The following is a 16,187-nucleotide window of genomic DNA, read 5'->3' on the forward strand; positions in this document are numbered from 1 at the left end:
TGAGATACTTACATAGGAGCCTCACAGAGACCAAATAATTCATGCTGGTTCACATGTGGTAGAGCAGGGATTGAAATCCAGGTTGTTATTCAACCACTATTTAATGACTGCCTACCTGCCAGGCATGAAAGGTAGAGGAAAAACAACATAGCTAGTCCCTGCCCTCTTGAAGATTGTTATCTGTAGAAGGCTTTCTGATCCCAAAGTCCATAGTTTTGACACTGACATTGACATTATACTACTTCCCTAGATCTTTGCAAAGAGGAGTCACATTTTCAAAGGCAATTACTCCTAAGATAAAACTGGCATCCTGAAGGAATTTGGCCAAGCATTTCTGCTCCCTAACACAACATTCCCTATGCTTACTAAAATCAGATTTCTGTCTGGGCTCAAAAGATAAATACTGAGACCTTAAGAAGTATAAAGAGCAGTCCGGAAGCACAGGCTGGATCATTTACTAGCTGCCTGACCTTAAGCAAGTAACTTAATCCCTCTAAGGATGGGGTTATTATTTAAACCCCGACTGAAAATTGGTACATTACCATTACATGTGTTTGCAGGGATAACTAAATGAGGTGGTAAGCCCACCCCGTAGTACACGTTCAATAATAAAGGATCGCTGCTGTTATTAATAGGATTAGGGAGCCCAAGAAAACCTCAAGCCCCTTATGAAGGCTTTAAGTTATGTACAGTTTTCTCGAAGGAGCACACAATCTGCTTGATCCCTGTGTCTGGGGCATACGCACGCAATGAGTATTAGTTGAATGAATGAACGAACGAACGACTGAAGGCAAGGTCAGTCTCTCAGTGAGTTAAGAAGTTCAGATGGGTAGGACATTTATAAAACAAAGTCGATACAATCCCCCTCTTCAGTGTATGTCCTCTGTTCCCGAAGACCCCTTCAAGTTTCAGTGAACTTAAACTGTAAAATGGGCATACCGACACTTCAAGCCCCACCTCGCAGTTGTGAGATCGGAGGAAACGCTGGACGTGAAAGCCTTTGCACACGAGCATCCACTGCGTGAGTGTGGCGCGGTACCAGAGACGCCCCCGCCCGCGCCGCCGCTGCGGGCTCCGAGCCCCCTCTGCGCCCCCTTCCTGGTTTTTCCCGGCGACCCGCCCCTCCGGCGTCATGTGACAGGGGTGCTCTGCCAGGCCGAGCTTCTGATTGGCGGGGATGCAGAACGCCTCGTGATTGGCCTAAAGCCGGCGGGCCCCCGCCTCCCTCCTCCTCCTCGCCGCGGCCCACGTGAGGGGGGCGAGTCACGCGATTTCCGGGAACCCGTCAGGAAGGACATAAACAAAACAAACCCGAGGCAGCATGGAGAGGGGCCGCGGCCCCTGCAGCGGAACCGGACCCAGCTCCTGAGCCGCCCCACACCCACAGGTGAGAGCCGCTGCCTGCCGCCCGGAGCCCGCAGGGGCCTGGGCTGGAGGACGACCGGGCGGGGGGCGGAGGAGGGCCGCTGGCCTAGGAGGCAGCAGCGCCGGGGCTCTGAGCCGGGCCGGCGCGGGGCGGGGGCCGGGACCAGGGCCGAGTCTGGGGGCGCGCGGGCCGCAGGCTGCCGCCTGCCGGTCACGGGGGCTCTGGCCCCCCTCCCCCACCCCTGGCCCAGGACGGTTATATAAAAGCGCGGGGCGGCCGTAGAAAGGACCCACGGGCGGGAGGCAGGCTAGGTCAGGGGTGGGCAGCGCCGGGCGTGCGCCCTGTCGGGCCGCCCGGCCCTTCACCGCTGCCTCCGAGCCCGGGGCCGTGGCTGCCGGCAACCGGCCTGTCAGAGAAGCGAGCGGGTGGGAGGGGCCGGGGAAGGGAGGGGAGGCGAGGCTGGCGGGGGAGGAGGAGAGAGAGAGGGGCGTGTGAGGAAGGGCCGGGGCCACGAAGGTTGTAACCGCGCTGGCGGGAGACTAGGAGGCACGGCTGGGGGTGGGGGGGTTCAGGCAGGGGTGTCTCGGGGGTAGCCGCTCCCCCTTCCCGTCCCCACCCCAGCGACAGGCGAGAGGGGCCTCCCTCCGGGGATTTGTTTATATGTCTTCTCAAAGCAGCTTGAGGCGGCTGGGAGGCGTAGCCCTCGGCGCGGAGTGGCAGGCCGTGCCGTCCAATGGAGCAGGCGGACGGAGGCAGCCTCGCCAATGGACGTGGGGAAGGCGGTGCCTCGGCCCCCCCACCCCAATTGGTTAGGCTGTGCCGGGGGTGGGCCGGGTGGTGCGGCCATGTTAGATGGGAGGGGATCATTGGTGGTGGGTCACTGAGAGGGGAGGAGACAGGGCAAAGGGCGAGGGAGCCGGGCCGGGGGCGTTTCGGGTGTCCGAAGGCGAGTCGGCTCCGACCAGGAAGTAGCTCAGGGGAGCCTGGCCCCGACCCGCCGCGCTCCCCACCCGAGCAGAGGAGGCAGGGAAGTACCGAGGGCAGTCCAGCCGCCCCTGGGGGTGGTTCCTGGGACTGGATGGAGCTCAGTCTCTGGATTCTCCCTCTTTCACGGCCCTACGCTTCCTGACAAGCCCGGCCGCCAAACCCTGTAATTGCCCTCCTTTAACCCGAGAAGCAAACCTTTTGCTGTTTCTGAGCGGGCTTGAACCTTAGGACTGCCTTAAGAAGGTACTTGGATAACTAGCGGTCTGAATTTCTGCACCAGGCCTCAGATAGAGGCAGGCAGGGAGGAGGAGGAAGTTCTGCTTTACTGGATTTTGCACAGAGAAGACCAGGACTAGAAAAGCAAAGAAAGTTAAGGGCTTGGCGGGGTTTCCTTTTTTTTATTATTATTATCAGAATACCCTCTAAAGATCAGGCCCTTCCGTGTTTGCCCCTCCTCACGTTGGTAATTCATGTGAATGAACTTCATGAGCCTTGAGAAAAGTGTTTAGGTTTGAAGGTTTTTTTTAGGATTTTGTCTTGCGAATACTGTGCAGGTGAGAAATAGGATCAAGATCTGACTTATTTCTTTTAAAAAAGCAGAAATTAAGACTTTTATGTAAATCTTGTGATCTGTGGTAAACTGGTTGTCATTTTATTGTACTTTTAAATATTTTCCCCCCTTGTCTTTTAATCCAAAATAGCTAGGAGAAACACCAAAGATGAAGGGGGAAATGGTATGGGTAATTAGAAAATCACTAATTTTACTTTGTTTCATGATTATTTTGGCATCATGTTGACCTTATGAAATGCTTAATTTAGCTTTATGTTAACATCAGCTTACAACCTGTGACTGCATTGGTATTGTCAAGGGTACCAGGCTGTTGATGCATCTTTGGTTAAGCACTTATGGGCCGAAGCAACACACCTTAGATATATCATGCAGGGGCTATTCAAGGGTTGACTGTATTTATTTAGGAATTTGCATTATCTCCTATTTTGTTAACTGGAGAAAAAGAATTGGTAAATAAATGATTTATCAATTCTGTATTTGACATGATTGACTCACACAGTTCTGCTAAGAATGATATGTAAAAATATAATCTCCAATTATTTGATAGACTTCAGTTCTTAAGTATAATTAGCAGCAAGTAAAAGTATTAGCTTGTTTTTTTCTCTTATTTTAAAATGGCAAGTATATCCAACAGGAGTAATTTGGGTGTAATTCTTTTGTATGACTGATATAGCAGCTTTGGGATTTTTAGGCTAGTAAGCATAGAGGAGACTAAATACATCCAGAAGAAAAGATATTGGATGCTTCGCTCACCGTCCCAGTCCCTGTATGTCATAACAGGTGAAAACAAACTTCCAAAGACTATGTCCTACTTAGTTTACCTGGTTCATGGTGGGTGGGTTCTTGGATATTAGCATAAGGAGTAAAGGATAACTAATATGGTTCCTGGTGGTGCTTAACTGAGTACGCATGACAATAAAAGTACATTGAACTTGTATGTTGATTCTGTTAACACAGGACAGATTTTAAAAGATGAAGAGAACTAAATTCACCGTTTGCTTTTAAAGTTTAGTTTTTAGTTAAGATTGACAGTTATATGATGTTGAATGAATCGGCAGAGGTTGTTCCGTGTGGGTTTCTACTTGAATATTTTGGGGAAGAATTCTTTTTCACTATATTCAGTGTTCATCTTCCAGGGCAGATAAACTTTTGGGCTAGACATTGGTCAGATCATTGGTTCTGCTGATTCTAATATAGGGGTCAGCAGACTTTTTCTATACTGGGTCAAGTAGAAAGTATTTAGGCTTTGTGGGCCATATAGTTTCTGTCACAGTGACTCAACTCTGCAAACTGTAGCATGAAAACAGTCATTAGACATTATGTTTGGGGCTATGTTCCAGTAAAACTTTATTTACAAGAACAGCCTGTCGTCAAAGGCTGTAGTTTGTCAACCCCTGTTCAAGACATCAGTCATTGGGCTCTGAGAACTTCAGTGTTCAGAACATGCACTTGCATAATGTACATATCTCCCGCCTTCAAGAATTTTTATAATTAGAGCACATGGCAACATTGTGTTCTGTATTTTTATTTCATTTACAAATAGATGTTTTCCTGAAAAAAACATTTAAAGCAAATGTTGGAATATTAAGTTCTATTTAAGAAGTGCATTCTGATTGAAAAAACTTTGGCTTTAAGATACGATACCTAATAACCTTAATATATTCAAGGGTATGGTCCTATTGAGGTTTAAAAGTGCATTTAGCATATCATTCCTTACAAAACCATGTATAGCTGTTTTAAGAGATGTTAAGTGACTGGTCAACACACTTTTGCTCATATATGTGTCATACAGTTAATTTGGAAACCACATTGATTATGCCAGTGCCTGAGATGTTTGTAAAATTGACTAAATAGGGTCGGATACTTTTTCAAACAAGATCTTAAAAGACAGGTTGCCGCCTTTCTCCTCTCTTGGAAAATGAAGCAGAGATGCCATAATCTAAAAATATTACATAGGCAAATACTTTTCATGGATAGCTTTCCGCTTTGTTTTAATGTACTGTTTTGCCAGTTTTGTTGACGTGAACTGGATTTCAAGTGCAAGCCTGAGAGTTTAGAAAGGAGGTTGTATTGACGTCTTAAAACTGTTTCATCATGTGGCCTGTAACCTTGTTTCTAGTTCTAGTTAACCTACTGTGTGGCTGGGTGACTATGGGTAACTCAATTAATTTGTAATGGTAGGGATTAGTGATGTTCTCTGTCTCACAGATATTGGGCAATTGTTTGTTACGGTGTCCTCAAGCTCTTGTACTTTGAATGTGCTAATACTTGGGGCTGCTAATACTTTAGGATGGTTGGAACCACCACCAATCTGGATTCGATTTTCTCTTAGCTTATTGCTTCTCAGTACTAATCCTTTTAGCATTTGCCCCACTCTTCAGTATTTTTCTACCCATTTAACCGTGAACTTAAGGTCAGAGCTAGCCTGTTATTTCTGTATCCCCAGTGCTTGACACTGTGCCTGACACTTTTTAGTGCTTCTGAATTGTTTAAATGATGCTAAAAACTGCTTATCTGGCAGGTAATAAAGTTAGTCTGCTATTAGTAGAGATGTTGGACTTTTCTTGGTTGGAAGGGAGGAATTAAATCACCATCTGCTCAAATAAAAAACCTTCTTTTAAAAATTGGCCCTTTCTTTTAAGAAGGTTTACATATAAGCTGTTTTGATGATGTCTAAAAATCCCTTGAATTTTTTTGTTAACTTTTTCAGATTCCATTAGTTAGACTTGTTGAATACTCCTTCCAGGCACAAAAAAACCTTGTCCTTTGTCCTTTGGATTTGTCTTTAGCTCTTGGCACCCTGAGTCTCTGGGTGTTTGGCATATGTGAGTAGAATCTCATTTCTTAGAGGTTTGGGATAATTGTGCATCTATATGTCAGAGACCTTTTGGGGGGGGGGGACACTGTAAAATCATTCTTGCTAATAATTCTGATTCATCCCAGTGGGGAGGGCTAGTGTTTGATGCAGGTGACTTCAGTGGTACTTGGTGACTGCAGCACCATCCCATTCCATCCCCTGCCAAGCCTTGTTTGCCTTTTTGCCAGTTCATGACCTTTCTTCCAAAGTCTATACATATTGGAACTGTCCTCCCTAAACAGCTTTCTAAACTAGTCATTTCCCTGCTAATCAAATCAACTCTGATCATCCCATCATTCTGTCCTTTTAGTACCAAAACCACGTTTACATCTTTTGTTACAAAGTCATATTGTCGCTTATTTATCTTTGAGTATTGTTGACTTGAAGTTTCCCATGAAAGCGTCATGGGCTTGCAGACTTTTTGTCCTGTTCCAGTTTTCTTCAGATTCTTGTTGAACACTTATTTTCATCAGTAAGGTCTTCTGTCTGTGAGAGTTTAAGGAGCTCCTTTTATTTTATAGAGGAGGTTCCTTCTTTGACTGCTGTATGCCATTCCTGCTGCATTTTGCTTTGTTCTCTATTATGTGTGTGCCATTCACTGAGAAATTTAAAGCATTACAGAAATAAAACTTCAAGAAAGGTAAGGGCGATGTGCTCTTGTTCAAACAGTTCACTGCAGAATCCCTTCAAACAGTTTGCAAGGCTTCTAGCATCCTACTTGAGTTGTATAAGATGAGGGACTTGACAGTTTTTTGAATTGCTTTTTAGTAAGGGTTTTTGTTCTTACTATTAAATCCTCTGTTGGAGTTGCCTGTGGACTAGTAGAGGAGACGGGCATTGCGGTTCAACATTATGATAATATTTAGAACACATGTTCTGAAAGTAAGTAAGGAGGACTACTAACTCTGCACGGGGAAGCTGGAAAAGCTTCACAGAAAAGGCAGCATTTGAACTGGGCTTTGAAGACCAGTGAAGGAAGCATCCTCGCTGGTGTACAAGATGTGTGGGATGGGCTTGGGTGTGAGAAAGCTTCGCCTCAGGCAGGGGCGGAGGTGGGGAGCAGATGGACCAGGAGGAGACTACTTCATGAGATTTCAGAGAAAAGAACTTTCTTGCCTCCCCGTTGTCCTCTTAATTCTCTGGGCCTGCTGTCAGGTCTCTGGTCTCCTTTCTCTGTGGCTCTGACTGGTTGGTTGGTATCTTTTCCCCTAGTTTTTAGTTTTACTTTTAGTCCCTCATCAAGGTCTGCCGCACCTCCCTTCTCCCTTCTAATCTGTCAGTACCAGCATGCCTTCGGCTCTGACCCAGCGGGTCCCTGGCCTTTATCTCACCTGCTTTACTCCATTCCCACCTTTACTCCCTTCGGGCGTCTGTTTCCTTTTTTGACTTTTGGTTTATTTTAAAACAAAACAAATTCCTTCACAGTCTCTGCTTATTTTGCATATGAACAGCAATATTTGCGTGTGTGTGTGTGTGTGTGTGTGTGTGTGTGTGTGTGTGTGTGTGTGTCTGAGTGTCTGAGTGGATTCCTTCTTGGGAAATCTTGTAAGATCAACTTGTCTCTGATATCTATTCAAGTACTAATTATCCATCTCCATGAATTTCCTCTATGAAGCATTTTCCTTTGTGTTCAGAGATGCCACTTTTCATAGGCTACAGTGCAGAATATGACTACTTATAGGCTGTGTTTTCTACTTCTTTTGCACTTTAAAATTGTTCTGTGATGAGATCAAATTCAGCGTACCCTTCTCTGTAGTTTTTATAGTATATTCTTAACACCTCTTTTTAAAATTATCTTTATTGTGTTATTTACTAAAGTAAAATTCACGCAATTTTTAGTTTTGACAAATGTGTGCAGTTTTCTAACCATCTCTACAGTCATGATGTGGAACATTTCCATCACCACAGGAAGATTCCTCATGCCTCCTTCACTCCTGCCCCCAAGTACTGATTGACTGTCTATTTCTATAATTTTGTCTTTTCTGTACTTTCATATAAATGCAGTCATAGAATTGTTGTTTTTTTAGTGTGACTGCTTTTACTTAACAGGATGCTTGTGAGATTTATTCATGTTGCCTGGAGTATTAGCTGAGTACTTGTTATTGTATGAATGTGCCACAATTTGTCTATCTATTTACCAGTCAATGGATGTTTGGGTTGCTTCCAGATTGTAGGCTATTTTGAATAAAGCTGCTGTAAACATTCATGTGTAGTCTTTTAAATACTTCTTTTAACATTAACTGCCTTTTATTTTTTGGAAGTCAAGTTGCAGAATGGTTAAGAGTGAAAATCCTGAAGTTAGCTATATTCGCCAAGGGGCTTTTTGCTAGCTCTGTGGTTTCGAGAATCTCTAAACTTAGATTCCCCATTTGTAAAATGGGACTGGGTGGAGATTGGAGCAGTTGGAGAGCACAAGCCAGTTAAAGGGATAACTGACTTCAGTGCAAGGGATCCAGTTCAAGTGATCTTGCTGGGAATATGTACCCAGTGTTATCAGGTCTAATTTTTCCCCTCAACGACAGTGGCATTTGATGATAGGATTTAGAAATTTTACATGAAATTTCCAGTTTAAGTGCTGGCAGTTAAAATTTAATTTTTAAGAAACACTAATGTGTGATTTGAACAAAACCCATATGTAGGCATTGATTTGTGGCTGCAAAACAGTTTGAGACTTTTGTTTAAAACCTTCAGCTAATCTTGTCTTTTGTTTTAAAATGTACATACTCCTAGTAGACTGAGCTTGAACTTGTTAGGACTGTGTTACCGTTGTTTTATAGATTAGCATAATAATTTGCTGGTTGTCCAAATTTCCAAGTTAAAAACTAATGAATTACTGTAAATGAATTTTATTCTTTGCTGAGATTGGAGGGATATAAGAATTCTGAGTGTCTGATGGGAGAGTGACACCAGGTTCTTGTTACACTTTGTGCTTCTCTGATAGCTGCTGATTCTATTCAAGCTATGTTTTCCCAGCAGTTGGGGTAGTCAGCTGCCTTTGTTTGACTCATTCAGAACCCCGTTGAGACTAATATGGTATAGATTAAACTCTGTGCGTGGGTGTTTATTAGAAACTGTGTAAGCTGTTACGGATATAAAGATAAATTTTGTGTAAGTCCATTCTCTTGAGTTGCCCAGAATCTATGGTGAAGTCAGTATAACTAACTATAAAACAAAGATTAATTGTATGGAACTGTTTGAACAGTAAAAGCAATAATCTCTCTGAAGAAGCCCTTTCGCCTTGTATGTATCTGCCAGTTCTTTATTGTGTATAGAGATGACTAGTTTGCAGTTTTATGAATTACTCTGGGGACCCAAAGATCTTTTGCTGATTAAACCAGCATAATTGACATTCACCCTCGTAAAGCTGGGGCAAGGATGTTAAATGACCTGTGTTGCCTGAATGTCCCTTATTCACCCTCATTCCAGGTAGTTGGGTTTTTGTGATAATTAAGTGTGGAATTTAGATAATCTAGGATTCTGAGTTGAGTCTGGATTTATATCTTCAGTAACAGCAACATCTCAGAACATCTTATTCCAAGGAAGGAATCTGAGAATAAAAAACAGTCACCATTTATTGTGTCTTTTTTGTGCCAGAGCTACATACTTTACATAATATCTCAAATCACAGTATCCCTGCAAAGAAAGAAGGGGAATTCTTGTATTTACACATAAAAGAAGGCAAGTGAGAATCTGGAGTGAAGTTCCAAATACTCAATTATAAAGGAGAACCTTCTATCTTGAATCTAGAGTTTGCTTCTCATCGAGCAAGCCTTTTAGGAGTATTAGAGTCGGAGAGGCAGCCAGCCTTTCTCAGTGTTGAAAGAAACGACTTTAAAGCTATATTAACAATCTCTTTGTGCCCCCAGCCCATAACCTCTGAACCAGCTGTTCCATAGTCTGGGCTGGTAGTATAACCCATTTCACAGAGTAGGGAAGAATTTTAAGGGAATTTCAAAATTGTGTCTAGTCTATAGCCATGCTACTTTTGAAAAGTTAAAATCTAAGCAAGGAGACAATACATCTTGAGGAAGATTCCAGATCCCTGCTAACAGGAGTACCAAGGTTATTAGGGTATGTCCAGAGTGTCCTGTGATGGGTATTTCCACAGAATCTTGCTGTATGGCTCAAGTGGGTTCCCACCTGCACAACTGTCTTTCTATGCTGCTGACTTTCATTGTATTGTTTCCTTTTTACATTTTGTAGATTTCTGCAAAACAGCTCATAAAACAAAATGATTCTTTAAATCTCCAGTCTTCACCTGCACTGAGTGTTTTGTTTTAATTAAAAATTGTGTGTGTGTGTGTGTGTGTGTGTGTGTGTGAGAGAGAGAGAGAGAGAGAGGGAGGGGAAAGAGGGAGAGAAAGAGAGGAAGGGAGGGGGAGGGTGGGAGGAGAGAAAACAGTGTAACTTGTGGATTCCCTTGGTTTAAGTAGGTTTTAAACCTGCTCCTTCCTCTGCCCTCTCCTCCCTAGACAAGAATTATCTCAGGTCTTTAGAACTGGAATTCAGACAGCACTCTTTCTGGAAATTTGAAAGAAAATTAAGGGGTACAATTTTAAATATTTTTACGATACGATACAGTGGTTCAAGCCTCAAATTAAGCTACTTATAAGATACTTCAGAGCACATAAAAGAAGCTCAATAAATAGATATGGAGTGACTGACTTATTTGTAATGTCCTCTTCGTGTGAAGAACACCGAACCTCCTTATCCGGAAGGACCTGTGGTCTTAGGGGATTTCCTATTCATTGTCAGTCAGCTTTTGTTTGGATGCCTTTGCTGGGCAAGACATTGCTTTCCATATTGTAGTAAAATATACGTGAAATATAGTGGTCATGAAAGATTTTACAACCTGGTGGTGGAAGCAAGGGGTCGGGGCGAGGAAGGGGAAAACAGGAACAGGCAGGAAAGACTAGTCTCACTGTTAGAGGTCCTTAGCGAAGTGGGACTGCAAGTGCCTCAAGGATTTGGGGGAAATTGTAGATCACATGAATGGATATTAGTGTTGTATTGATAGAAGACTAGTGGAAATTGGGGTTGGAAAGATAGTTTCATTGTGTCTGAGTATCTTGAACATTTTCCAAGAGATGTTTGGAGGTGCTGAAAACATGAGCACGATGCTAACATGATGTGTGTGTTTAGGAAGAAAATCTTATAATGGGACTTAACTGGAAAGGGGAGGCTGGAGGCAGAAAGATCTTTAGGTCAAATATTGGATTAGTGAATATAAAATGAGGCAGGTAAGGGTTGAGAAAATGGGAAGGGCCAAGTCAAACATACATCTATGCTTGCTCCAAGGGAAGTTGCCAGTATACCTTTGTTAAAGAGAACTGCATGATTTAACAAAGCCAGTGGGCAGGGGGATGAAAAAGTCAAGGCTGAGATCCGTGTGCCATGCCTGGGTGGCTGTGAGCAATGGTACTATTGACAGAACAGGACTGTTTGCATGGGGAGGTGGCATGTTGTGTCTGAGGTTATGGGATGTGAATGAACATAGAAATACCTGGATCTCAGATGGTAGGGTTTGTGCACTTGGGTGTTTTGTTTTATTTTAAATATATCTTTATTGATTTCAGAGAGAGGAGAGGAGAGGGAGAGAGAGAGATAGAAACATCAATGATGAGTCATTAATCGAGCCCACAACCTGGGCATATGCCCTGACCAGGAATCGAACCCTGATCGCCTGGATCCTAGGTCGACACTCAACTGCTGAGCCACACCCGGCCGAGCGCACTTGGGTGTTTAAGATGAGTATGTAGAGCTGGGCGTCCTCTAGATAATGATCTTTGAGACACTGAGAGTAGAGATGGTCTCTATGATAATAGGTTTGCACAGAGGCATCCATTTACTGAATGACTTTGGGCAAATCTCTTAATCCTTGCTGAACTTTTTTTATTAATATAAAAATGATGGACAGAGGGTGGGGGATGGTAATGATGCTCATACTTACCCTAACTACTTCCCTAAATATGAAATGACAGGGATATAGCAGTGTGCTTTGGTAATCTGTAAACAGCTACACAAATACAAATTTGTGAATATTTTGTTGCCAGTGGTAACCAAGTGTGGCTGCGGTTAGAAATGCATTCTTTAGTTCTGCCTAAACTGTCCCATGATTTTCTTCCTGTGCTCTGAACAACTTAATTGACACGTATCAAGGCTTCAGAAAGTCCCTAATATCTTATAGTTGATAGTTTTCAGAAATAAAAAGTAGCTCTTCCCATTCAACTCACATTGATCCAGAAACCCTGCTTCAGTGGCCTTTCTTATCGGTTCCCAAAGTGTTTCACCAAGCTTCTGTGTGCTGTCCCTGTAGACCACAGGTTAAAGTTGGGCGAGGCCCTTGGAAAGGAATCGAATCAAATTCTGAGAGCTCCTGTGCCTTCTTCCAAGACAGCATTCCAAGGAGAGATCATTTTTGAGATTTAGTGTCTTAGCTCCGTAGGATTCTCAGCAAATTACGTTAAATTTTTGTGGCAAAACAAATTCAAGTCCCATATTCTGTAAACTCCTGGAGCGTGAGGATAAAATGAGGCCGCTGGATTGACCTAGGGACAGAGTCCACCCGGTGTGGGAGGCTCACATCTGCCGTGAGGTCGGCAGTACTCTCGCTGGCTAGAAAAATGCTCTTTCCTCACCCAGCCTGAGGGAGTATGTCTTCTCTCTCCTTACATTCCTTTCCCCTATTTTCCCTCAGAGATCAGCAGCAGCAGCAGGATTTGGAAAATAAATGCAGATCTCTTGCTAATAATTCCTGACATGAACTATAACCATCTAACTTGAAGTTTACTTGCCTGTTTTCTAAATTTTGGAGTTCAGAGAACTGCTGTTGAAGGGGTAGAGAATCCCTCTTTGCTTGCAGTTGCAGTCACAGGATTTATATTACATAATAAAGGGAGAGCGTTGCCCCAGCTTTCCTCCATTGTATTCCTTGCATGGGCAGCCTCTGCTTCCTCAGTGGTGTGGAGATTTGGGATCTCTGATTCTTGCTGCACTAAAAAACAGGCAGTGGTTTGATTTAGTAATCATCAGAAGGACTGTTTGATTGACTTTTAATGAGTCATTTTCAAAAGGAAAAGAATTACTGAATGGGACATATGGAATATAGCAGAATGAATGGACTGTGTGGTGGGTGGGTCCTGGTCTGTTAAAGAGTTTGGGCAAACAAACTTTCCTGTCAAATGAGGGGGTCTCATGGGGTGGTATATACATTGTAGAAGCCTTTAAATTACCAGGTCAGTGGTCCTTCCTTTCTCCCCCTACCCCATCCCCTCCCTCCCTTTTTTCCACCTTTCTTTCAACTTTAGTTGGGACTTAAGCTTGAAATTATTTATTTAAATTGGGGGTCAGGACAGTTACTACCTCTTAGAATTATGAATCTGCCACAGTTTGAAGACAATAAAAAGAAAACCCAAGAACTCTGCCCATATGAAAGTAATGATGAGCATGAACCAGCAAAGACTAGGAAAGATAAAAATAAACCATGGTATATGATAGAACAGTACTTGTGTCAGCATAACAAATTTTAGCCCTGGCTGGTGTGACTCGGCTGGTTGGGTGTCCCGTGCTCCATAAAGCTGCAAGTTCGATTCTGTTCAAGGCACATGCCTGGGTTGCAGGCTTGATACCTGGTAGGGGGTGTGCAGGAAGCAGCCAGTCAATCCATGTTCCACTCTCACATTGATGTTTCTCCCTCTCCCTCCCTCCCTCTCTAAAAATCAATAAAATTTATAAAAAACCTTAATAAAAAGATTATCTTAAAAATTTTTTTTTAATATTTTTCATTTTGGTAAAATAAACAAATTTTGCCATTTTAACCATTTTAAGTGTACGATTTAATGGCATTAAGTAATTGACGATCTTGTGTAACTGTCTATTTCCAGAACATTTTCATCATCCCAAACAGAACTCTGTACCCATTAAACACTCACTCTCCTGGCCCCTGGTAACCTCTGTTCTACTTTCTATCTGTCTGAATTTGCCTATTCTGGTACTCCGTGTAAATGAAATCATATAATATTTATTCTTTTGTGTCAGGTTTAATTTACTTAGCATGTTTTCAAGGTTCATCCATGATGTAGTATGTATCAGCATTTCATTCCTTTTATGGCTGAATCATGTTTTGTTGTATATATGGACCACATTTTGCTTATCTGTTCATCTGTAGATGGCCACTAGGGTTGTTTCCACCTTTTGGCTCTTGTGAATAGTGCTCCTGTGGACATGGGTGTATCTGTATCTGTTTGAGTCCCTGCTTTCGATTCTTTTGGGTCTATATCCAGATGTGGAGTTGCTGGATCGTATGGTAATTCTGTGTGTAACTTTATGAGGAACTGCTAAACCATTTTCCAGCTGCACCATTTTACCTTCCCACCAGCAGTGCGAACAAGGGTTCCGATTTTTCCATATCCTCACCAACACTTGTTATTTTCCTTTTTTTTTTTTTTTTGGATAATAGCCATTCTAATGGGTGTGTCAAAAATTTTTGACTGTCTACTCTGATGAATGTTGGATGACTCAGAGCACTACATGCCATTAAGAGGAACCAATTCCCTCAAGTTACTAAAAGGGAGCAATGGCTTAGGCCAGTGCCCTATAAAAGGGGACCCACAGGGATGCTGGCTATCCTAGACAGTATCTGCTTATTTCTAAGACATTTTAACTTCAAAGAGGTTGATTTCAATCCTTTTTTCTCTATGTGGACTGTAAGGGATCAGCTGAAACCCTCAGATTCAGAGCATAATTTAGGAGCTCTTGGGTATGTGTGAGCTGCCTGGGGCACACCAGGTAGCTTTGGGTTTGACTTTTAAAGATTGGATTAGTGGCTGGAGCAGATCCAGGGAGGAACTTTTGTAAGAAGTCCTTTGACCTTACTTACAATCTTACTTTACCTTTTGCCTTGCCTGATGTAAGCCTCAACATATTTTCAAATGGAGAACCAAAAAAACCTAGGGTAGGACATTGTGGAAAGGGCTATTGTGAAAAAGACTGAAGCAGTTCTGGGTGTCTTCAGGTGGTACCATTGCTGCTCATAAATCAATCACTTGCCCAACTCATAGCTTCAGAGAACTGGTTTCAGTTACCAGAGTATCTTCCTTTGAATGAGCCCTGGTATAGAAAATCTGTTGGTAAATAGTATTTCTTATGGACCACAGTCCTCTCCCAGAGCTGTGAATAAATGGAGTAAGGGGAATTAATTTAGTCTTTCTCCTAGTTTTTTTTTTAAACACTAGTCTTGAGTTCAGCTTGAGGGTAGAGAGGAGGATTTTATGATCAAATAAGTTTGGGACATGTCATCTGTTCTGTTCATCTATTGGTGATTTATAATGTGCATTAGCACCTAGCACTGTCAAGTTTCCAAGAAGTCTTGCATAAAGGCAGTATGATAGTTTTGTTTAATATGGTGATTTCCAACACAACCCTTCTGTTGAGTAACCATTTGACATTCCTTGGAACAAACATTCCTCAGGTCACACATTAGGAAATAAGACTATTGTTTTTTATGGACTTTAATATTAAAGCCTTGAGTAAAATAGGGATTTTCTTGAGCCCAAAGAAGTGCGAAAGCGTCCTGAAAAGCAAGTTGTTACACCTTCCTCCTCAGTCACTTGGCCATCCAAGCATTAACGTACCCTTTGTATATGCTCCCTGGTAAAGGAGATAGATTTTTGTTGTTACGGAAGATTCTATGTAACGGTAACTGCTGTAGAAGCTTTTCCCCCTTCCACTTTTGGGTGGGAGATTTTGTTCTTCATGGTTGTTTCTCAACATATATGTTTGGAACGGTACCAAGCATTTCTGGTAAATGGGTGTAAAACGTTGGAGATGAGGATACTTTGTTGTGAGCTTGAGTCATTAGTTTTAGAGATTACAAGAGTTTATCCCTGAAAAGAGGTCCTACTGCTTGGAGTAGAGTTGGCCCTTCCCCCACTCCTGTTTGCTGATACCTGAGAGACTAGGAGAGGCAAGTAAGGACCTTGAACTATCCCAGGTGAATGAACTCAACCCTTACATAGTGGATGCTGTCTCTTGGGAATGGATGTCTTTAATACACTCAGCCTTGCTTACAGTAGCTGTCACAGATGTTGAGTTTCTGAGCTGGACTAGCTGTGGGACAAAAGAAAGCTCTGGCAACGTATACCTACTGATGATAATAGCTTTTTAGATTTATTTTTATTACTACATCCTAATTTAATATTTAATTCTCATAACATCACTATTACATAGTCAAGGAAGAATAATTGTAATTCCTCAGTTTGGGAGCTAAGGCAAAAATTTAAGCTTTAATTCCTAAGTCTTTAGTTTTAGTTATGGAGCAAAACTGGAATCCAAGTCTCCTGTCTCCCAAACAAGTGGTCTTTTTGCTAACTCCATTGACTGAAGTTTGCTTTGAGGCCAAGTGTTTA

At 42.6% G+C, this 16,187-nt stretch overlaps 1 protein-coding gene across 3 annotated transcripts in view; it reads left to right on the forward strand.

The window, feature by feature from the left end:
- The first annotated feature begins 1,251 nt into the window (after window positions 1-1,251).
- The window catches only part of CREBRF (CREB3 regulatory factor), a 44,138-nt gene continuing 29,202 nt past the window's right edge, over window positions 1,252-16,187 (forward strand). Inside the window, exon 1 of one of the 3 annotated variants that reach the window (XM_081135954.1) lies at window positions 1,252-1,387. The gene's annotated coding sequence lies outside the window, so the exon portion shown is untranslated. Of the gene's footprint in view, window positions 1,388-2,213; window positions 2,908-16,187 lie in introns of those variants that run through there. The other 2 variants (XM_081135952.1, XM_081135953.1) reach the window with 2 other exon arrangements.

Source organism: Miniopterus schreibersii (assembly GCF_964146895.1).
Source record: "Miniopterus schreibersii genome assembly, chromosome: 4".
Lineage (NCBI taxonomy): Eukaryota > Metazoa > Chordata > Mammalia > Chiroptera > Miniopteridae > Miniopterus > Miniopterus schreibersii.